At 41.6% G+C, this 23,633-nt stretch overlaps 1 pseudogene; it reads left to right on the forward strand.

Annotated features, from left to right (window-relative positions):
* LOC132663344 (keratin, type II cytoskeletal 8 pseudogene) overlaps positions 1–23,510 on the forward strand; it is a 39,654-nt pseudogene extending 16,144 nt beyond the window's left edge.
* The last annotated feature ends 123 nt before the right edge of the window (positions 23,511–23,633 follow it).

The raw sequence follows: 23,633 nt of genomic DNA on the forward strand, positions 1-23,633 counted from the left end.
ATCTCAAGAAACAAGAAAAATCCCAAATACAAAATCTAACAGCACACCTAAAGGAAATAGAAGCAGAACAGCAAAGGCAGCCTAAACCCAGCAGAAGAAGAGAAATAATAAAGATCAGAGCAGAAATAAACAATATAGAATCTAAAAAAACTGTAGAGCAGATCAACGAAACCAAGAGTTGGTTTTTTGAAAAAATAAACAAAATTGACAAACCTCTAGCCAGGCTTCTCAAAAAGAAAAGGGAGATGACCCAAATAGATAAAATCATGAATGAAAATGGAATGATTACAACCAATCCTTCAGAGATACAAACAATTATCAGGGAATACTATGAAAAATTATATGCCAGCAAATTGGACAACCTGGAAGAAATGGACAAATTTCTAAACACCCACACTCTTCCAAAACTCAATCAGGAGGAAATAGAAAGCTTGAACAGACCCATAACCAGCGAAGAAATTGAATCGGTTATCAAAAATCTCCCAACAAATAAGAGTCCAGGACCAGATGGCTTCCCAGGGGAGTTCTACCAGACATTTAAAGCAGAGATAATACCTATCCTTCTCAAGCTATTCCAAGAAATAGAAAGGGAAGGAAAACTTCCAGACTCATTCTATGAAGCCAGTATTACTTTGATTCCTAAACCAGACAGAGACCCAGTAAAAAAAGAGAACTACAGGCCAATATCCCTGATGAATATGGATGCAAAAATTCTTAATAAGATACTAGCAAATCGAATTCAACAGCATATAAAAAGAATTATTCACCATGATCAAGTGGGATTCATTCCTGGGATGCAGGGCTGGTTCAACATTCGCAAATCGATCAACGTGATACATCACATTAACAAAAAAAAAGAGAAGAACCATATGATCCTGTCAATCGATGCAGAAAAGGCCTTTGACAAAATCCAGCACCCTTTCTTAATAAAAACCCTTGAGAAAGTCGGGATAGAAGGAACATACTTAAAGATCATAAAGGCCATTTATGAAAAGCCCACAGCTAACGTCATCCTCAACGGGGAAAAACTGAGAGCTTTTTCCCTGAGATCAGGAACACGACAGGGATGCCCACTGTCACCGCTGTTGTTTAACATAGTGCTGGAAGTTCTAGCATCAGCAATCAGACAACAAAAGGAAATCAAAGGCATCAAAATTGGCAAAGATGAAGTCAAGCTTTCGCTTTTTGCAGATGACATGATATTATACATGGAAAATCCGATAGACTCCACCAAAAGTCTGCTAGAACTGATACATGAATTCAGCAAAGTTGCAGGATACAAAATCAATGTGCAGAAATCAGGTGCATTCTTATACACTAACAATGAAGCAACAGAAAGACAAATGAAGAAACTGATCGCATTCACAATTGCACCAAGAAGCATAAAATACCTAGGAATAAATCTAACCAAAGATGTAAAAGATCTGTATGCTGAAAACTATAGAAAGCTTATGCAGGTAATTGAAGAAGATATAAAGAAATGGAAAGACATTCCCTGCTCATGGATTGGAAGAATAAATATTGTCAAAATGTCAATACTACCCAAAGCTATCTACACATTCAATGCAATCCCAATCAAAATTGCACCAGCATTCTTCTCGAAACTAGAACAAGCAATCCTAAAATTCATATGGAACCACAAAAGGCCCCGAATAGCCAAAGTAATTTTGAAGAAGAAGACCAAAGCAGGAGGCATCACAATCCCAGACTTTAGCCTCTACTACAAAGCTGTCATCATCAAGTCAGCATGGTATTGGCATAAAAACAGACACATAGACCAATGGAATAGAAGAGAAACCCCAGAACTAGACCCACAAACGTATGGCCAACTCATCTTTGACAAAGCAGGAAAGAACATCCAATGGAAAAAAGACAGTCTCTTTAACAAATGGTGCTGGGAGAACTGGACAGCAACATGCAGAAGGTTGAAACTAGACCACTTTCTGACACCATTCACAAAAGTAAACTCAAAATGGATAAAGGACCTGAATGTGAGACAGGAAACCATCAAAACCTTAGAGGAGAAAGCAGGAAAAGACCTCTCTGACCTCAGCCGTAGCAATCTCTTACTCGGCACATCCCCAAAGGCAAGGGAATTAAAAGCAAAAGTGAATTACTGGGACCTTATGAAGATAAAAAGCTTCTGCACAGCAAAGGAAACAACCAACAAAACTAAAAGGCAACCAACGGAATGGGAAAAGATATTTGCAAATGACACATCAGACAAAGGGCTAGTATCCAAAATCTATAAAGAGCTCATCAAACTCCACACCCGAAAAACAAATAACCCAGTGAAGAAATGGGCAGAAAACATGAATAGACACTTCTCTAAAGAAGACATCCGGATGGCCAACAGGCACATGAAAAGATGTTCAACGTCGCTCCTTATCAGGGAAATACAAATCAAAACCACACTCAGATATCACCTCACGCCAGTCAGAGTGGCCAAAATGAAGAAATCAGGAGACTACAGATGCTGGAGAGGATGTGGAGAAACAGGAACCCTCTTGCACTGTTGGTGGGAATGCAAATTGGTGCGGCCACTCTGGAAAGCAGTGTGGAGGTTCCTCAGAAAATTAAAAATAGACCTACCCTATGACCCAGCAATAGCACTGCTAGGAATTTACCCAAGGGATACAGGAGTACTGATGCATAGGGGCACCTGTACCCCAATGTTTATAGCGGCACTCTCAACAATAGCCAAATTATGGAAAGAGCCTAAATGTCCATCAACTGATGAATGGATAAAGAAATTGTGGTTTATATACACAATGGAATACTACGTGGCAATGAGAAAAAATGAAATATGGCCTTTTGTAGCAACATGGATGGAACTGGAGAGTGTGATGCTAAGTGAAATAAGCCATACAGAGAAAGACAGATACCATATGGTTTCACTCTTAGGTGGATCCTGAGAAACATTAACAGAAACCCATGGGGGAGGGGAAGGAAAAAAAAAAAAAAAAAAAGAGGCTAGAGTGGGAGAGAGCCAAAGCATAAGAGACTGTTAAAAACTGAGAACAAACTGAGGGTTGATGGGGGGTGGGAGGGAGGGCAGGGTGGGAGGGAGGGCAGGGTGGGTGATGGGTATTGAGGAGGGCACCTTTTGGGATGAGCACTGGATGTTGTATGGAAACCAATTTGACAGTAAATTTCATATATTAAAAAATAAAGAAAAAAAAATAAAAAAAAAAATAAAATAAAATAAATAAACAGAAGTTGCGGCCAGTGCAAAGGCCCTGAGTGGTGCGCATGGCCAGCATGGAAAAGCAAGGAAACAATGTAAATAGCAAAGCCAGAGATTTTTATATAGTGCTTTGAGGATATGACTCAGTACCCACACCATCAGTGAAATCTTGGAAAAGGCAGCACACACAAAGACATACTTTGGCCTCAACAGTCTTAGTTTCTTAGGAAGCACCACCATCCACACCTGGATTAAATCTTAATGACTCTGAACCAAAGACCCCTCTCTCTTAGCCCTCGAACCCAACATTGCTCAGTGTGGATGCCATTGGTGTTTGGGGCAGAACAATTCTCCATTGTGCAGGACTACTCATGTACTGCGTACTGTGGGACAATTAGAATCCCTATGCCCTGCCTGTTAAATGCCCACAACACCCACAATTGTCATTGTGACAATCAGTGTAACCCCAAACATTTTCCAAATACCTCCCAGCTGAGAACCCCATGTGGTCCTAGTCAGGAACCATTATCTTAGGCAAATCTTGGTATCACAGTTTTGCTGACTTATTCATGAAAAGGCATACCATGTTGGTGACTCAATGGGGAGCCCAGTGCTTCATGTACCAGCCACGTTTGCAGGAAAACTGACGTGATGCTTTGAAAAATGATGTTTAGAGTAGTGAAGAAACTTGTTGAAGGTGACACAGCTGGTAAGTGAAAGAATCGAGACATAAGCCCAGATCTTCTGGCTCCTTTTACACACATATAGCTAAACTGTCAGCAATTCTATATTCACTCAGCTTATTTCATACTCAATAAAACCTTTTCACATAAAGAGGGAGACAAAGGGTAAAAATAGACCTAATCCTATGTAATTTAACATTATTAATAATACAGCATTAATAACAGCTAATGGTTATTAAGGGTGTAATGCCAGGTACTGTGCTAACCAGATTCCCTGTACTTCTTACTTACACTTCTACATTATAGTATAGTTATAGCCACTCTTTCAAAATTTAGGGAAATAAGCTTAGAAAAGTAACTTTCTGTCACTCAGAAAGGCAGAGGTGGGGTTTGATATCCACAGCTAAACCCTTAACTATGAGACTACACACATTCAAATACTCATGCTTCCTTAATGTTTCTACAGAAGCAATTAATAAATTGTACAGGAATACTATATTATGTTATATATTATATATTATATTATGTTCTAATAGGCTTTCTTAAGAAATTCCAATCCAAAGTCTCTTTTTAAAAAGTTTTCTCTACAACAAATCAACCAGTCCAAACAACAGAAAACCAGAGTAGTGTCTAAAAGCTAATTTACTGGGGTGCCTGGGTAGCTCAGTCAGTTAAGCATCCAACTCAGCTCAGGTCATGATCTCACGGTTCATAGGTTTGAGCCCCACATAAGGCTCCGTGCTGACAGCTCAGAGCCTGGAGCCTGCTTTGGATTCTGTGTCTCCCTCTCTCTCTGCCCCTCCTCTAATTGCACTCTCTTTCTCTCAAAAATAAACTTTAACAAAGTTTTAAAAAATAAAAATAAAAGCTAAATTATCCACTAATTATCATTAGGAAAGTGTGTGGTTGAATTTATGAGCACTTGAGAGTCAATGGTTGCCTTTTGCTAACTTTTAGGTTATAAGTTATTTTTAAAAGCAAATCAAACTTAAAGCTTTTTATATGTCAAGCCATAGAGGTTTCACAGATGTCAAGTGGGTTTTGATGAACACTGCGGATGAGCTGTACTATGAATCAGTGCCATATGCTTTACACTTCCCTAGAAACACTGTACATCTGGATCTTAACAACAAGGGACAATGGCTTGCCAATATCCATCACTTTTTGCCAAACTGACAATATTTGAAAAAATCTTAAACCACACTAAAAGAGATCGGAATTCACCGTTTTCTACTAAGCCATTCAAGACACTTAACAGCTGGACTAAATCATAAAATATAAAATGTTCAAGTGAAAAAGTCACAGGAGAAGCAGTTTGGGAGTTATTAAGTGCCAAAGGGACTTGAAAGATCACTTGGTCCAATCTTAACATTTTATGCATAAGGGAAATTATTTTTTAAATGCTTATGTGATTATTGTTTTTTTTAAATGATTACATAACTTGTTAGCAGCAAAACTGAGATTGCTTAATATGTTTATCTGTTTGTTCATGTATTTGTAATTTTAACCCCCAAAACATTCCCAAAAAAATAGGATTAAAACATAAAGATAACATTTGGTAAAGAGAGAGAGGGAAATAAATGTATCAAAAGCCATAGCTAACAGGGCTAAGAGTTACTGTAATAAAACATTACATTTAGGGGTGCCTGGGTGGCTCAGTAGGTTGAGCTTCCAACTCTTGATTTCAGCTCAGGTCATAAACTCACAGTCATGGGATTGAGCCCCATATTGGGTTCCACACTAGGCACGGAGCCTGCTTGGGATTCTCTCTCTCCCTCCCTCTCTCTGTCCCTCCCCTGCTTGCACACGCACACTCTCTCTCTCTCTCTCTCTCTCTCTCTCTCTCAAATAAATAAATAAATAAATAACCATTACATTTAACTTCAGCTATTTATACCATCCAAAGCAAAAAAAAAAGAGGTTATTGATTCTTACTGCCTTATAAAGAAGACTGATTGATTACCCTTTTCAGGCAAAATAAGCATCTTCCTATCTTCCTGATACTAATTTCTGGAAGGAATTTATCATTTGACACTTCATATGAGGGACACTGAAAATCATTCCTAATAGCATTCTCCACATTGATTCTACTAAAGATATACAGATCTCTTCCAATGATCACTTTTCATATTGACCATGAATGAAAGTCAAGGGCATGACATTAAACTATTACTTGCTGATGCTTTTTCCTTGCAGGTGGCTGAGTTAATGCAATCCAGGTATGCATGTTGATGCTGATTGGCCTTTACTGCTACGATGATAGAGCTTAGAGCACAGAGATGAATGGAAGAAATGTCATTCATATTTACTTCCTCAAACTGCAACAGCCCTGGCCTAGTGCTATACAAGGACTGGATCAGTTTTCACTGAGATACACTCCGTGAAGTGAGACCCAAAAGTGTAGTGACTCCTTTACTGGTTGACAAGATTTGTACCTTTTGGTGGCTATGTTTAACAAAATGTGAACATGAAAGTGACAAAAGATTTTGAAAACTCCTGACACTGTGGTACTAATGTTCAGTAATCATCCCTAGTGAATCCAGCCTCCCTTAGGCAGTTCCCCTCCCATTCTGACTCCAGGCTCGGCCATGTAACTTGCTTTGACCAATGAGATTTGTCCTCAGGTCACCATATGCAGAAGCCCAGGCTAACTTACTGGGGAATGAGAGTCCATATGGAGAAGAGCTGTCCCAGCTGAACAACCGGTTTGCCAGCCACCGGACACATGAGTGACGTCATCCTACACTACTCAGCTCCAGCCAACTGGTCAGAACAGCTGACTACAGTCAACCACCAATTCATTAACAATAATAAAATGGTTGCTGTTGTTTTAAGCCATTAAGTTTTGGGGTGGTATTTCTACAGCAATGTAAACTGAAGCAAACACCCATTACAAGCAAATTCTGAGAGAGATTTGAAAATATACTGGTCATCTTAATCTCTAGGTTGAGCGGTCCTATTCCCCCAGTTTACAAGTGAATGATGTCCCCATAATGTGTGGAAGTGCTGTACAGAACTCAAATGCATTATCCCATGGAAACTCTGACGTAGATGATGATGGAGTTCTTAGGCTGGTCCAAAAAGGTATATTTAACCAATATGAGATATTGTTTAAGAAATACATTAAGGTATAAAAATATTTAAGTAATTCTTATAATTAAAGTAGAAAGTGCAATTGAACAAGCAAATCTAAAACATGAATAATGGTGTTTGACAAAAATAAGGTCATTTTCAGATGTTTTCGTAATTACTTAAGCCAGTGGTTTCTGTGGTAAGCAGGATCCTATGTGGCTGTCAGTGATCCCCCACATCCTGGTATTCATGTCATTGTGGAATCCATTCCCTCTGTAGCATTGGCTGGACCTAGTGACTTGCTTCTAATGAATAGAATATGGCAAAGTGAGGGCACGTCACTTCCATGATTAGGTTGCAAAAGACTGATTTCCATCTTGCTGGTCTCTATTGCCTTCTCAACTCGCACACTTTGATGAAGCAAGCCGCCATATTAGAAAGGCTCACATGACAAGGCAATGAGGGTGGTCTTTGCCTAATAGCCATAAAAAACTGAAGCTCTCAATCCAACAGCCTATGAGAGATTGAATTCTGCCAAAAACAATGTGAGTGATCTTAAAAGCAAAGCCTTCCTCAATAGACTGATGAAATGAGATCACAGCCCCAGATAACACCTTGAGAGCAGTCTTTTGAGAGATCCTAAAGCAGGGGGCTAGGTAATCCATCCTTAAAAAGTATATTACTTTAATCTGCTAAATTTTAAATGTAAGGTAATTTGTTACAGAGCAATAGATTACACAGTTTGGCCTCCAAACCTGTATAAACATCAGAATCACATGGGGAGTTTTTGTGGGTTTTAGTCATAATTGAATTTTAAAATGTTATTTGTTTTTTTAAATTTTCTAAGTAAAAACATCCTAATTATTTAATTTTTTTTCCTAAAAAACCCACTTTCCTCTCCAAAAATAACCACTCTTACCAATTTGGAGTATATCCTTCCACATTTTTTAATGTAATTACATATTATATAATAGTATCGTACCATACACATTGTTCACCATCTTGTGCTTTTCACATAACACTGTCTTAGATACCTTTCCATGTTGGCAAACATAGATCTATCACATTTATTTTTAACTTCTTCAGAGTATTCCATAAAATGAATGAACCATTAATTCATTTAATCATTTCCCTACCAAGAAACACTTGTGGTTTTTTATTATAAATAATGCTTTAGTAAATATTCTCAAACATGCCTCTTTGTTCATACATCCAAATAAAGGATAAATACATTTTTTATTCTAACAGATTTGGCCAAAATGTTCTCCAAAAGGGCTGCATCAATAATCACTTATTGATGCAAAACATTAGTACATAATATTATATAATTACCATTAACATAATAGTATATAATAATATAAATTTCCCTTCACCTTTATCAATAATAGATATTATAAGTATTTGTTATTCTTGTCAATCTGATGGATGAAAAATGTTATTTCACTTTTAATCATGTTTTATTACAATCTAATAACACTAAAGCAAAAGCATATGGATTTCATTTTCCCACACACAAATGAATCATGACCATAAGTATATTATACATGCCTCTAGGACTTAAGGAGTTTTTTATATTTATGGATAAAATAAAAAGAGAGATTTTTTTTCTGGGGTAACTGACATGTGTTAGAAGATACAGAAGAAGGAAAAGGATTATTTTTAAAAATGGGTACAGGGGTGCCTGGATGGCTCAGTTGGTTAAGCATCTGACTTCAGCTCAGGTCATGATCTCATGGTTCATGAGTTCAAGCCCCACATCAGGCTCTGTGCTGACAGCTCAGAGCCTGGGGCCTGCTTCAGATTCTGTGTCTCCCTCTCTCTGCCTCTCATCCTCTCACACTCGCTCGCTCTCTCGCTCTCTCTCAAAAGTAAATAAACATTAAAAAAAATTTTTTAATTAAAAATGGGTACAGAAGTAAACCATGGACACTAGGAGGAGAATGAGGTATTTGGCTAGGGGGGCAAATGAGGTGAAGGCGCAATGACAACCCACCAAGTGTTAAGAGTCAAACTGGTCAGCTTGGGAGGAGGACGGTGTTGGCCTGGGAAAGATATTTGTTAACTCAGGTGTTTAAAACTGTGGACTTTGAAAATGCCTATATTTGTTTCTTGGGTCTATACTTGTCTGTATCAGTGATCCTTGAACTGATTCCTCTGAAGAAACTATGTGCTCAACTAAAGCCTAGCAAGAGCAACTTTTTTTTTTGATCATCTGAAGGAAGGATGAAATATAGTATTTCTAATATCACAGCAGTTCTTCAAGGTACCTGCTATTCTCCTCAATTTACAGATGGGGCAACTGAGATTCAGTAACTTCGTCCAATTTTACAGTCAATAACTAGCAGAGCAAACGCATGAACCCAAGGATGTCTGGTACCAACACCCTCATTTTTTCCACCAGGCTCTGCTGTCTCCAGTCAGAAAAACGTGGCCCTGATGCTGGTGTTTCTTCGTTCATGCCATTACCTTGGGAATACCATTGGATTTCCCTCTCTTTGGAAGAAAGAGGTAAATCAGATCATATATGGGGTTTCTTCCAAATCTAACATTATTTGACTCATTTACTATCTCCTGGATTACAACGTTGAATTAGGACTGTATAGAGAGAAAGCTTTCATCTGGAGACTAATTTTGTACCACAAATGTGCCTTTTACAGATACAGTTCCAGAAAGATATTTCTTGCTGCTAAAGGAGAAGGAAATCCTAAGTTTGGGTATGGGAATCGGAGCAGGACACAGAGGCAGCTCCAAGAGACTGTTCCAGGAAGCAGGAAGTTTTTAGAAGACTCTGACATTCAGTATGATGAAACATGGTTTGGTCAAGCTTATATAAGAGAAAAAGAAGAGGAGAAGGGAAGAACAAAAGAGCTATTTTTTTTTTTTTTTGAAACTCTGATGAAAACTCACTTAATTACATTCATTTTGATAAAGTCAGTTTTTCAATTACTATTATCTACTGGGAACCATTTCCTAGAATGACTATGAAGTCTCCCCTTATGCAAAATTGGAAACTGGAAATTAAGAATGAGAAAATGACACTGTTTTCTGTGACAAAAAAGAGAGCCACAGTTCATCTCTTTTAATGTGACAATTTTTTCTCATTATAATAACAGCATATATACATTATAGAAAATTGAAAATGGACAAAAATTAAAGATATAATCCTACCACTTGATCGTATACACGTGTTCCCCTTTATTTTCATATGCACATGTTTTTAAAACAAAGTTGGGATTCTAGCATACATGCAGAGTTGCACTTGCATTTTTTAATTCAATACTATAAAAAGAGCATTTTCTCAAGTCATTAGAAATTCTTCAGGAATGCCTGGGGGCTTCAGTCAGTTAAGCATCTGACTTCAGCCCAGGTCATGATCTCACAGTTCATGAGTTCAAGCCCCACAATGGGCTCTCTGCTGTCAGTGCAGAGCCCACTTCGGATCCTCTCTCTCTCTGTCTCTTTCTCTCTCTCTCTCTCTCTCTCTCTCTGCCCCTCCCCTGCTCATGTTCTCCCCCTCCCTCTCAAAAAATGAATAAACATTAAAAAAAATTATAAAGAAGTTCTTCAAAAATAGCATTTTTTTAAAAATTTTTTTTTAACATTTATTTATTTTTGAGACAGAGACAGACAGAGCATGAATGGGGGAGGGGCAGAGAGAGAGGGAGACACAGAATCGGAAGCAGGCTCCAGGCTCTGAGCCATCAGCCCAGAGCCTGACGCGGGGCTCGAACTCACGGACCGCGAGATCGTGACCTGAGCTGAAGTCGGACGCTCAGCCGACTGAGCCACCCAGGCGCCCCCAAAAATAGCATTTTTAATGGCTGTAGGATATTGTGCATTTTGAGCGTGCCATGATTTACTGAATAATTCTCCTGCTGGGGGGCGGAAGACAACATACCCACATGTCTAACAAATGACAGAAGCCAGATAACTCTGGCATTTTGTGTTCTTGTTACCTCTTTGATATGTAACAAACTACCCCAAAACTTAGTGACTTAAAACAATGCAACATTTATTTCTTTCATGAATCTGCAACTTGGGTAGGACTTGGTGATGGCAGGTTGTATCAACAGGGTAGGGTCAACAGCTGAGGGCTCATCTCATTTCATCTGAAGGCTCTCTCATTTAATGTCTGGCAATTGAAGCTGCCTGTTAGGTGAGACCTGAACCGGTCCTATCAGCTCAAGTACCCACACATGGCTGCTCCTTGTGGCCTGCGCCTCCCTACAACATGGCGGCTTGGGTTCCAAGAAGTTGTATGGCCTTTCCAAACCTAGCCTGAGAAGTCATGTAGCAACCCCTCTGGCATGTCCCATTAGTTAGAAGTGAGTCTAAAGGGAAGCCCATATTCAAAAGTAGTTTAGGCTCCACCTTTGGAAGGGTGGTGTCAAATAAACTGTAAACTTGTTTTAAAACCACCATTTTCGATACTACCACAAAAGCTTCATATTAGAGTCCTTTCTGGAAGCCAAACCTCCTAGCCCAGGGAGTGTACATTCCTCTCCTTCTCAGCCCAGGCCAGACTTTAAGGCTTCCTGGAGGAGAGATCTGAGGACTTCACAGATAGGGTTGTGTTAGAGTTAACCATGGCTCTTGAATCCAAAGCTAGAAAGCAGGAAGGATCTTGCCTCAAAGTATAAGCTTCTCCTTCTCTTGCCCCATACTAAAGACCTGTCACCCAGCAAAGCTCTAGGATTTTAGTTCCCACTCTTCCAGAAGCTTCTTCCAGTCCTATCAAGTTAGATTCATGGGCCCAACTTCTGGGGCACCGATAACAGAACTTAAACCATATGCTCACAAGGGCATTATGCTTAGGGAAATAAGTCAGACTGAGAAAGACAAATACCTTGTGATTTCACTCATATGGGGACTCTAAAAAAATAAAATATACGAACAAAAAACAGAAGCAGTTTTTGAAGTCCTATAAATACAAAGAACAAACTGATGGAAGGGGGTGGAGGCATGGGCAAAATGGGTAAAAGGGAATGGGAGATATAGGCTTCCAGTTTTGGAATGAATAAATCACAGGAATAAAAGGCACAGCCTAGGGAATAGTCAATATGATAATAGCATCGTATGGTGATAGACAGTAGCTACACTAGTGGTGAGCACAGCATAACTATACAGATGCTGAATCACTGTTATACACCCAAAACTAATACCACATTATGTGTCAACCAAACTCATATAAAAAAAAGTTTTAAGTCAGAAAACACAATAAACTAAAACGAAAAAGACAAAAAAAAAAAAAACACCATAATCTCATGCCCCCCAGTTTGCTGAGACCCCTCTTCACCCACGTAGCCTTCATATGGTCCCAGGCCTCACCACACCCATGATCTAAGTCAACTCAGGCCAGCAAAACTGTCTTCTGCAACCTCTCCTTCTTCTCCACCAAAGGACTGGTAAGGCTGGCTAAGCCAAGTCTGATCCCTGGGACAGGCTCTGCACATGCAGTTCTTCCTTCTAGAGCTTTCAGATTACTATCATAGCCAGCAACCCCTCCCAGGGACTGGTGCAGGAACCATATCTCTTCTCATTCCCCTCCCTACAAGCACACAGGTAGACTAAGAAAGCCCTCTGACTCAGAGTGTTATTGAATGAGGAAATGCCCATCACTTTGGATAAGTTACAACTCCCCACCCCACACCCTTTTCCCCAAGATTTCAGGCTTTATGAGGGGCCCAAGTGGTGGTTCTGAAGACAGCAGATTAGGGCAGGGTGTGTGACCAGCAGGTCTAGTGAGAAGGACACAAATCTGGGGCAGGAGGCAGCTGACAGGAGTTAGGAGAATAGGCCAGGGGAAGTAGGTGACACAGGCTGAGGGGAAGAGGAATAGGAACACTTTACAGAGAAGCTGAAATCTGAGGTGCACTCTGAAGGAGGAATAGGAAATACCACATCAGAGTAATTACCTTTCATAATCCCAGTTTGCCTATGAATGTCCAATCTGCTTTGAACTATGCTAATAGTCTTTGGTCTCACTCATTTTAAAGCCTCTTCATCTTGGGACAGGGTCATTGTGAAATACACCTCTAAAACGTAAGCAATATAACTGGGAATTCAAACTTACAAATCCATTTGCCACAGATGATCTTTCCTAGCCAAAAAAGGAAAACATTTTCTCTGAGCAGGTGACATCACAAAACAACTCTTGATTGAACGCTCTGGAAAGGAGAACTATTCCCCCACATTACCTTTCTATATCTCTCAGTTACAAAGAAAGTTTTACCAATAGGTCTCTGATTCTAGTAAAGGAAATCTTCAGAATATTATTTCTGGATGATTATATTTTAGGTCAACTCCTTCATCCATGAGCCTGGTGAAGCTTTTTTCTTTGAACCTGGAAATCACCATCCCCTCCCTTTTGTTTCCCCCTGCTAAGTTTCAAGAGTTTAAGACTTCGTGGTTTGGATTTCATTCCAAGTTCACAGTGTGCAGAGAGGGGCCCGGTGGGAGCATAAGTTGGCAAAATAGATCTCTGTTCCTGAAATTAAGCAACTGTTACAAACATCTGAGCTTCCACACTGGTGCTGTTGAAAGGGCATTTTCATATCACAAGTGGAGACTTCCCTGCTGGGCAGTGGGAGGAGAGGAGAGATCTGGGGATGACCAGATGAGAGACCCAGATGAAACCTTTTCATCCCCAGAACCTTTTTATCCACACCCCACCACCCCTAACCTCTTTAGATTTGCTGGGCCTGTCATTTGAGACTAAGTCATATAGACAAATTCAAAGTTCACTCAGGGACGTGGGTAAGAAAACAAAACACACATTCTTCTCACCAAAGTCTTTTCCCAGACTCTGGGATATTGCCTGGCACACAGTAGGCATCCAACAAAGTTTATGAAAGGAAGGAAAAAGAAGGTAGGAAGGGAGGGAGGGAGGGAGGGAGGGAGGGAGGGAGGGAGGGATGGAGGAAGGGAGGAGGAAGGAAAGGAAAAAGACAAAACAGAGGGCCAGAGGAAGGGAGAGAAGAGATAAAGGAAGAAGCAGGGAGAAAAGAGATTTTGAAATGATTTTGAATAAATGCTTATATATTCACACACACTGTGTTTTCTAATAAATGAGTTATAAATGAAGTTGAGGACTTATGCAGCATACACTGTGCTAAACTTCATTACACACACTAAAACCATGAGAGACAAAAACCATTATTAACCCCAGTTTACAAATGAGAAAACTAAGGTTAGAGAGACTAAGTAACTTGTCAAAAATCCCACACCTAATGAGTGAGAGGCCAGAATTTGGACTTAGATCTGATAAGAGTCTGACTGATTAATTCCTACCTTCCTTCCTTCCTTTTCTTTCCTCTGCTATACCTCCTCAAGACACCAGAATGCTTTGTTTCTCTTTTCTTCACTCTTTTAAAGCATGGTGACCACCTCACGGGCACACACGTGTAAGCCTTATTAGCAATAAGCAATCACATGGCTCAAAGAGTTCATACACCAGAATCCAAGGTTTCCCATCTCATAGGCTAGGTGGGCTGACAAAGAGTCAGTCTGGCTCGTGCATGTCAAAACTGAGGGAGTAGCACTCTACACAAAAGAAATAGTATTGTGAAGTTCTTAAAGCAGGAAGAAATCTTTCAGGAACTGAGAGCACCCAGTGTGACTCTAGTGACATGGACAGTGAGACCAGTGGGAGCCAGGGGCCACCATCATAAAGATCCAACTCAGAATGCAAAAGGAGATGGCACAAAAACAGACACTCAGTTCAGTGGAACAGAACAGAGAGCCTAGAAATGGACCCACAAATGTATGGCCAACGAATCTTTGACAAAGCAGGAAAGAATATCCAATGGAATAAAGACAGTCTCTTCAGCAAGTGGTGCTGGGAAAACTGGACAGCGACATGCAGAAGAATGAACCTGGACCACTTTCTTACACCATACACAAAAATAAGCTCAAAATGGATGAAAGACCCCAATGTAAGGCAGGAAGCCATCAAAATCCTCGAGTAAAAAGCAGGCAAAAACCTCTTTGATCTTGGCCGCAGCAACTTCTTACTCAACACGTCTCCGGAGGCAAGGGAAACAAAAGCAAAAATGAACTACCGGGACCTCATCAAAATAAAAAGCTTCTGCACAGCGAAGGAAACAATCAGCAAAACTAAAAGGCAACCAACAGAATGGGAGAAGATATTTGCAAATGACGTATCAGATAAAGGGTTAGTATCCAAAATCCATAAAGAACTTATCAAACTCAACACCCAAAAAACAAATAATCCAGTGAAGAAATGGGCAAAAGACATGAATAGACACTTCTCCAAAGAAGACATCCAGAGGGCCAACTGACACATGAAAACATGCTCCACATCACTCATCATCAGGGAAATACACATCAAAACCACAATGAGATACCACCTTACACCTATCAGAATGGCTAGCATTAACAACTCAGGCAACAACAGATGTTGGCGAGGATGTGGAGAGAGAGGATCTCTTTTGCACTGCTGGTGGGAATGCAAACTGGTGCAGCCACTCTGGAAAACAGTATGGAGGTTCCTCAAAAAATTAAAAATGGAACTACCCTACGACCCCACAATTGCATTACTAGGTATTTATCCAAGGGATACAGGTATGCTTATTTGAAGGGACACATGCACCCCAATGTTTATAGCAGCTCCGTATTGAGCATGGAGCCTGCTTGGGATTCCCTCCCTCTGCCCCTCTCCCCAGTGCTCGCTCTCCCCCCCTCCATCTCTCTCAAATAAAAAAAAAATTTATTAAAAATTTTCAAAATAAGAAAGGCATTCCAGGCAGAGAGCACAGCATGGAAAAAAGCATGGAAGCATAAAACAGCATATTCCCTTTAGGAAACTCACCAAAGTTTTTTAAAAAGGGAGCATAGGGCCAGGGTGGGAGTCAGAGAAAAAGTAGTGGGGAGGAGGATCAGGGGCTAGGGTCCAGCACAAGCCCACAAAGACCTTGTATGTCATCTTGCAGGGATTGTACTTTTCCTGAGGGAATGGGAAGCCATGGAAAATTATTGAGCAGGGGGACTTTCCTTTTAAAATGATCACACTTGATGAGAAGGGAGAAACACTGAGGGTCAATTAGAAGGGAAAAATATAGACTATCGATCTCTAATCTAAGCGATCGGAGATCCTCCAGCCATTACAATCCAGTTTTGAGCAGCTGCCCTCAGTCCATGGCATCTCACAAAGGCTTATTAGCTCAGAGCAGTCTTCTCAGTCCTACTAGAAGCCAAAGATCCCTGGGGAGAGAGGTGACTGCAGGAAACCATAAAGGAGCTCTGGTGAAAACCCAACTGAGAAGAAATCTCAGAGTCCTGTATTGCTTCTACTCAGTAAGCTCCTCCCAGGGCAGCTCTGCTGTTGGCAAAGCCCCTCCAGGCTTATCCCCTGAGATCCTCTTCTGCATCCCTGAGGTTGCTCATTTCCGGCCCTCTCCATGCTCTTCACGAGGCTCAGTATGGTGTGGCAGAAAGAACACAATTTTGCCCAGGAGACTAATGACCTAGATCCAAAGTCCCAGTTCCAAACTTATTAACTACTCTCCATCCCTGGGCCTCGGTTTCCCTGTTTATACTCCCGCCTCCCTCAAAGAGAATAGATGAGAAAGAGCTTTATAGAATATCAAGCTCCATTAAAGGAGAAGAAATCTACTACCCACATCAGAAAGTTTTTGTACTGGATTTTAAATCTGCCTGATGCAGAGTTGTTTTTTTCAGCCCACAGCATGGGTGCTCAAAAAGGACCATGCTATACAGACTATGGACTTTTCCAGAAGAACAGTTGTGAATCATGGGCTCACCATAGTTGTTCTGATGCTTCCCCTTCATTTAACAGTCCAGACCACTTAAGTCTCACAAGAAGAAGGAATAGACTCAAGTCATTTCCTCCAGATCCCTTGGAATTTAGGGGACTGTCCCTTCTTCCAGTGCCAAGGACTCAGCTGTAGAGAGAGAATCCTGCCATCCTAAGTCAGAGATGAGCCAAAGGCTATTCTGCAAAGGGAGGTCGGCTTCCTTGCAAGAAGGAAACCAGGGCCTGAGTACAAGTAGGCATTGTCTGCCCCCTGGGGTCTGGCAGGAAGGAGTCTGAGCGGGCACAGGAGTGGGCTGAAGGCTCTGGCAGCATGGGCAGCAGCCTCTGTGGTGGGGAGGGAGGCACGGAGTTGTGTGTGAGAGCTGGGCTTACAATGTAGGCATTGTTCCCTCCCCGCACTACATCTGCTCCCCTAAGGGTGGAGGGCAGAGAATAATGGAGTTGGGGAGCATCTGCCAGGGCCCGGGGAGAGAACTGTGCACTGCTCATTTAGAGGAAAGGGAACTATTGAGCAGGGCCCACCCATAAGCAGACCTGGCAAAGGTTAGAGATGCATCAGAAAAGTACTGACTTCCTCTGCCACAGCTCTCTCCCCACCTCAGTCTCTTTGATCCTTTCTCTTAGTTCTGTCATTTCATACCGTGCTGTGCTTTGCGTACTGTGGTAATTTATTTATTTTACTTTTTAGTATCTAAGCATTTCTTTTGCACACTTCAGAATATCCCTAAGTATCTTTTAATATATTAGGTCTATTATATTGACCTTTAAAATCATAAAATTCAATTCAGGTAAGTTTGCCCTCAAATCTGCATATACTCATTGTCACTGATGATTCTATCTTCTGAAAAAGAACTTGGTGATATGGAACAAAAAGAATAAAAATGTCTATCCTCTTTCAACTAACTCATCTAAGTATGCTATGTGCTAATACTTACGATTATCTCATTAATGCTCCTCAAAATCCCATGAGGTATGAATTAGTGTAAGTCAAGTTTACAGGTGAGAAAACTGTAAATCATTGACATGCAGTAATTTGCACAAGATCACACTGGTAGTAGATCAAAGATCAATCCTAGGTCTCTGACTCTAAACCCAGTGTTTCTTCCTGAGCTAGCCTTCCCACATCACCCAGTAATCCCACTCTGGGGATTTTTGCTGAGGAATTTTGCATTTTGATTATAAAATCAAATATAAAAAAATGTTCACTGAATTACTGAAAATGAGAGCAAAAATTGGAAACAATCTAAACATCCAATTATAGAATAAATTAAGCAAACTGTGGCAAATCCACTAGAAACACTGTCACTCAACCATGAGAAATGAAAAATGCCACAGATTATAGAAACATAGAAACTTTCCATAACTGAAAAATGTGTGTGTGTATCATTTTGCACACAACTGTGCAAAAGTTTACCTATGTAAAGATGGACAGGCAGAAAGTCAACGTGAAAGTATTATTTACAGGGAAATACAATTCTGACTATATATTTTTTTTCTTTACAGGTGTTTTTTTTCTTTACAGGTGTTGTTGATTAACAATGAACAGGTAATTTTGCTTCATAGAAATAAACATAAAATGAAAAGTTTCTTCAAACTAAGATTTTTTTTTCACTTTCACACTTATAGAAGATCTTTTATAATTTATCACTTTCTTTTGGAACCTTAGCATATATCAAAATCAGGCTGTAGTTGCCGCTGCCTTTGACCACATTAATGGTGCTATAAACAATCCTTTGGCATTCAACCACTCTGGAAAAAGAGGGGTGAAAACAGCGGAAAGCAACTGGAACCCTGCCATAGCTTCTGGACAGACAGGGGACTCCTATGGAAAGGAGCCTGCTCATTCACAGGGTCATTTGCTCTCAGGGCCTCAGCTATTCCCAGTCCGTAAACATTCTGAGACTTCCAGTGTTTCAACTGGAGACCATTTTGGTCCCAAGGAGTTGATGGGGGGTGGGAGGGAGGGGAGGGTGGGTGATGGGTATTGAGGAGGGCACCTGTTGGGATGAGCATTGGGTGTTGTATGGAAACTAATTTGACAACAAATTTAAAAAAAAAATTTTTTAATTTAAAAATTTTTTAAATTTTTAAAAAGGAGCAAGAATTTTGGTCACAAGGAGCAAGAATCCACTTAGACTAGCTCAAAGTATGTGGGAGTTGATTATAAGATTACTAGTGACACTTTCAAAGCACCCCAGCCTCATGGGACTATGGGAGCCATGGAACCCGGAGCTTATCTCTGCTCCTTGCTTCTCTTCTCTCCTCCCTCTCCCTCTCTTCTCTCTTTTCCTCTCTGTACCTCTCCCTCTCTGTCTCCAGCCTGGATCCTTCTCCTCATTCAACAATTCACAGGATGCAACCCTAGTCACACACCCCTGATACCAGCATTTTCCTCTTTCTCAACCCAGCTTCCTCTGTTCTCCCCTCCCCACCCATAGGACCTCAGACAAAAATCAGGTTCTCTCACAAAAAACAGGGTACCAGTCTGATGAGAACAAGGATTTAGCAGAAGAGTGCTCAGTGCAAACCCCAAAGGGGAGGTGATGGTCAAGGAGGCTGATGCAAGAACACTATCCTGTCAGAAGAAACCAAGACTGGGTAAAAAGTCAGGAGTTGAGAAAAAAACCCAGGGCAACAATCTAGAGGACAGAAAAAGAATATCCTCAAAGTCAACAGAAAAAGGAGTAAGTCAGTAAATGTGAACAGGGTCACAGTTAAGTCAATGTGACAGTGCTTCCACGTGTTAGCCCAGGCTGTGCGGTGCTGGGGCATACCATAGGGTGCCAAGTGCCAGCTCAGACTTCAGGGGAAATCAGGGAGTTAAGAGGTAAAAGCAATAAAAAAAAGACCACGGGTATTTGTTAGACATCATCAAATGACCAAACACAACAAAACTAGCGGGTAGAAAACCTGGCTCAGCCACTAATTTGCCAAGTGATCTTGAGTAAATCATTCTCCTCTTTGGGTCTCAGTTTCCCCATCTATAATGTGAAGATATTGGACTAAAGAACTCTTAAGGTCCCTAAAGCAATGACCCTTGAGGCAGTGGTGTGCTAATGTCAGCTCCTACCAGATCATGAGAACCAACTATTCAATTTGGAGGAACTTTGTGGCTTGTTAAACACAGCTGTTATAAAAAATTAAATAATATACATTAACAGTTAAATAAATGATATTAAAACCCAACAGTAAAAAAATTCAAATTTTACTGTTATCTATGCTGGAGCCAGTAAAGTTTTTCTGCAAAGGGACAAATACTAAATACTTTAGGTTGTGAGAGTCACAGATAGTCTCTGTCATATATTGTTTTTTTTAACAATGCTTTAAAAAATTAAAAACCAATCTTAGCTCACAGGCTGCACAATAACAGGCCATGTGTCAGATGTGGCCTACGGGCCATCACTTGCCAATCACTGATCTATGATCTTGAGGTTACTTACACCTATTTCGCTCATATGGTGGAGACGCTATATAATTGTGTGCTATTGCATGTCTCTGTCCAACTCCGTTTTCAGTGATCTCACATTAGTAGCTTAAAATGAGCTATGATGATGGGACAGCTGGGTGGCTCAGTCAGCTGGGCGTCCGACTTCGGGTCAGGTCATGATCTCACGGTTTGTGAGTTTGAGCCTCACATCGGGCTCTGTGCTGACAGCTCAGAGCTTGGAGCCTGCTTTGGATTCTGCATCTCCCTCTCTCTGTCCCTCCCCAACTTGTGTTCTCTCTCTCTCTCAAAAATAAACATTTTAAAAAATCTTTTTAATCAGCTATGGTGAAAGTATCTATACTACAGAAATGGATAAACACTGCAAATCAGGGCTCCTCTTCCCAGAGAGCCGGTCAGTAAACGTTTACCAGCACACCACTGCCTTGAGGTCACTACGGGAAAGAATCATAGAAAACTGGGGCACCTGGGTGACTCAATCTGTTAAGCATCTGACTTCGACTCAGGTCATGATCTCGCAGTCCGTGAGTTCGAGCCCCGCGTCGGGCTCTGTGCTGACAGCTCGGAGCCTGGAGCCTGCTTCGGATTCTCTGTCTCCCTCTCTCTCTGCCCCTCCCCCGCTCATGCTCTGTCTCTCTCACTTTCAAAAATGAATAAATGCTAAAAAAAAAAAAAAAAAAAAAAAAAAAAAAGAATCATAGAAAACTGATGTGCTTTACCAATTCACCCAGAAATGCTGACAGAGAAGCAAAATGTAAAGGAAAAATGCAGTCCACGGAGTCAGAGGAAAAGAAAGACAGGAACACACAGCCAGGTATGTCTGGTCATGGCTTAATTAACAGGTGGTCTTTTATGACCACCCTCAGAATTCAGGCTTCTTTTCTGTGACTGAGACGTATCCTATTTTTCTCTTCTCTCACTTTGAAAACACTATTTCTGGCTTTGCTGCTGCCCCAGACAGTAACAAAGCAGCTGAGGTCTGCCCAGAAGTTGCCGGGGACAGACAGCATACAAAGGGTTCATGGCTGTGAGGGAGACAAGTAAATGCCATAAAGAAAGGCAGTTTTGTGTAGAGCAGCCACCTCTGCTATTCTGGTGCGGATTTGGGGCTTCTCTTAAAATAGAACAATAAACGTGCAGGTCTAGACTAAGCAGCAATTTTGGTTTTAGGGAAAGCTGATACCCAGCAGGATGAGGATAACCCCGAGAAAGTTTGTTTTCAGCAATTTGGGCTCAATTAACCAGGAAAAGTGCCTGGCAAGGAACAAAACAGAACCCAAACCAGGAGGATGCCTTCAGGGCATTTATGAGATGACCCTCCTACAAATTCCCTGACTGTAAACTCTTTCTTTGGGGAAATGAAGTGTAGCCTTAACAGTTTTAGAAGAAATTGTTTCTGTGACCTATTCCTCTCTCCAAGTCCCAGGAAAATCCACCCTGAACATGTATACTACCTCTCACCCTCCTGCTCTGCTTCTCCTAGCTGGTCATAAGGAAAACCAATAGAAACCAGAAAAAAGTGGTATCTTTCCCCAAATCCCAGTTCCCTAGTTCAAACAGCACAAAATACTGGGTAAATGGAGGGGTGGAGAAAGCAAGGTTTGATAGGGGAGGTGAATGAAGACAGTCATGGTTAGAGATAGTTGCATGGACAAAGGGACCCTAGAAGTGACCCTTGAAGAAACAGGCAGAGCATAAAAGGAAAAAGCATTTCAGACAAAGGCAATGGAGCAGGTAAATGCAAAACATGGTTGTTATATTAAAAGGTATTCAAGGTCCCACACCTAGAAACAGCTTCTCAGTGTTTCCTCAAAGTCTCTGTCTGGTTCAGCCTACTCACCTCCACTGCAGCCTCCATTGTGTCCATCAGGCTGACCCATAAGTCCTACAAGGTGTCCACCTCTGGCCCCTGGGCCTTCAGCTGCTGTTCATACACAAGTGTGCCTGACACCCACATTGGTTCCTCAGCCCTCTCACAGGTGGGCATCAGTATGAGTGTGGTCAGGGGCTATAGCAGGGCCACGGGTATATAGAACATCACAGCTGTCTCAGTAAAACAGAGCCTGCTGAGCCCATTTAAGCTGGGAGTAGACTCCAACACCCAGGCCGTGCCCACTCAGGATAAGGAGCAGATCAAGAGCCAAAATAACAACTCCACAAAACAATTCCTTTATCAACAAAGTGTAGAACCTAGAGCAGCAGAAGCAGATTACAGAGACCAAGTGGAGTCTCTCACAGGACCAGAAAATGGCTCAGAGCAACATGAACAACATGTTCAAGAGCTGCATCAACAGCCTTGGGCAGCAGCTGAACACAGTAGCCCAGAAGAAGCTGAAGCTGGAGACAGAACCTGGCAACATTCAGGGGCTGGTGGAGGACGTCACGAATAAGCATAAGGAAGAGATCAAAGAGAGATCAAAGAGCTTGCAGAGATGGAGAATGAATTTGTCCTTGTCAAAAAGGCTGGGGATGAAGCTTACATGAATAAGGCAAATTTGGAGTCCCACCTGGAGTGGCTCCCCAACAAGACTGACTCCCTAAGACCGCTGTATGAAGAGGAAAACCAAGAGCCTCAGTCGCAGATCTCTGACACCTCCATGGTCCTCTTCATGGGCAACAGCCACTCCCTGGACCAGAAGGAGTCAACACGGAGGTCAAGGCCCAGTACAAGGAGATTACTAACCATAGCCAGGCGAAGGCTGAGACCACGTACCAGGTCAAGTACAAGGAACTGCAGACACTGGCTGGGAAGCACGGGGATAACCCCTATCATACAAAGATGGAGATTTCTGAGATGAATAGGAACATCAGACAATTCCATGCTTAGATCTAGACCCTCAAAGGCCAAAAAGGGCTTCCCTGAAGGCCTCCATCACTGAGGCTGAGCAGTGCGGGTAGCTTGTCATTAAGGACACCAATGCCAAGCTGGCTGAGCTGGAGGCTGCCCTGCAGCAAGCCAAGAAGGACATGGTATGGACAGGATCCAGGTACTGCATGAGTACCAGGAGCTCATGAACATCAAGCTGTCCCTGAACATCAAGATCTGCTTGAGGGTGAGGAGAGCTGGATGGAATCTGAGATGCAGAACATGAGGATCCATACAAAGATGACGAGCAGATACTCAGGTAGGCTGAGCTCAGTCTATCCCCATAGACTCACGAGCCCTGGCCTCAACTATAGCCTGAGCTCCTTTCAGTCCAGCTTCAGCTCTGGCAGGGACTCCAGCTCCTTCCACTGCTCAGCTACTCCAAAGCCATGGTTGGGAAGAAGATCGAGAACTGGAATGGGAAGCTGGTGTCTAAGTCACCTGATGTCTTATCCAAGTGAGCAGTCACTGATGTTCCCCCTCCCCCAGTCACCCTTCCCCTGTGGCTGCCACAGGAGAGCCTTTGGGGGAATGTGCAGGGGAGTGACTAGGAACAGGAGACCCACCTGAGGCTCAGCCCCAGT

Source organism: Panthera onca, chromosome D4 (genome assembly GCF_046562875.1).
Source record: "Panthera onca isolate mPanOnc1 chromosome D4, mPanOnc1 haplotype 2, whole genome shotgun sequence".
Classification (NCBI taxonomy): domain Eukaryota; kingdom Metazoa; phylum Chordata; class Mammalia; order Carnivora; family Felidae; genus Panthera; species Panthera onca.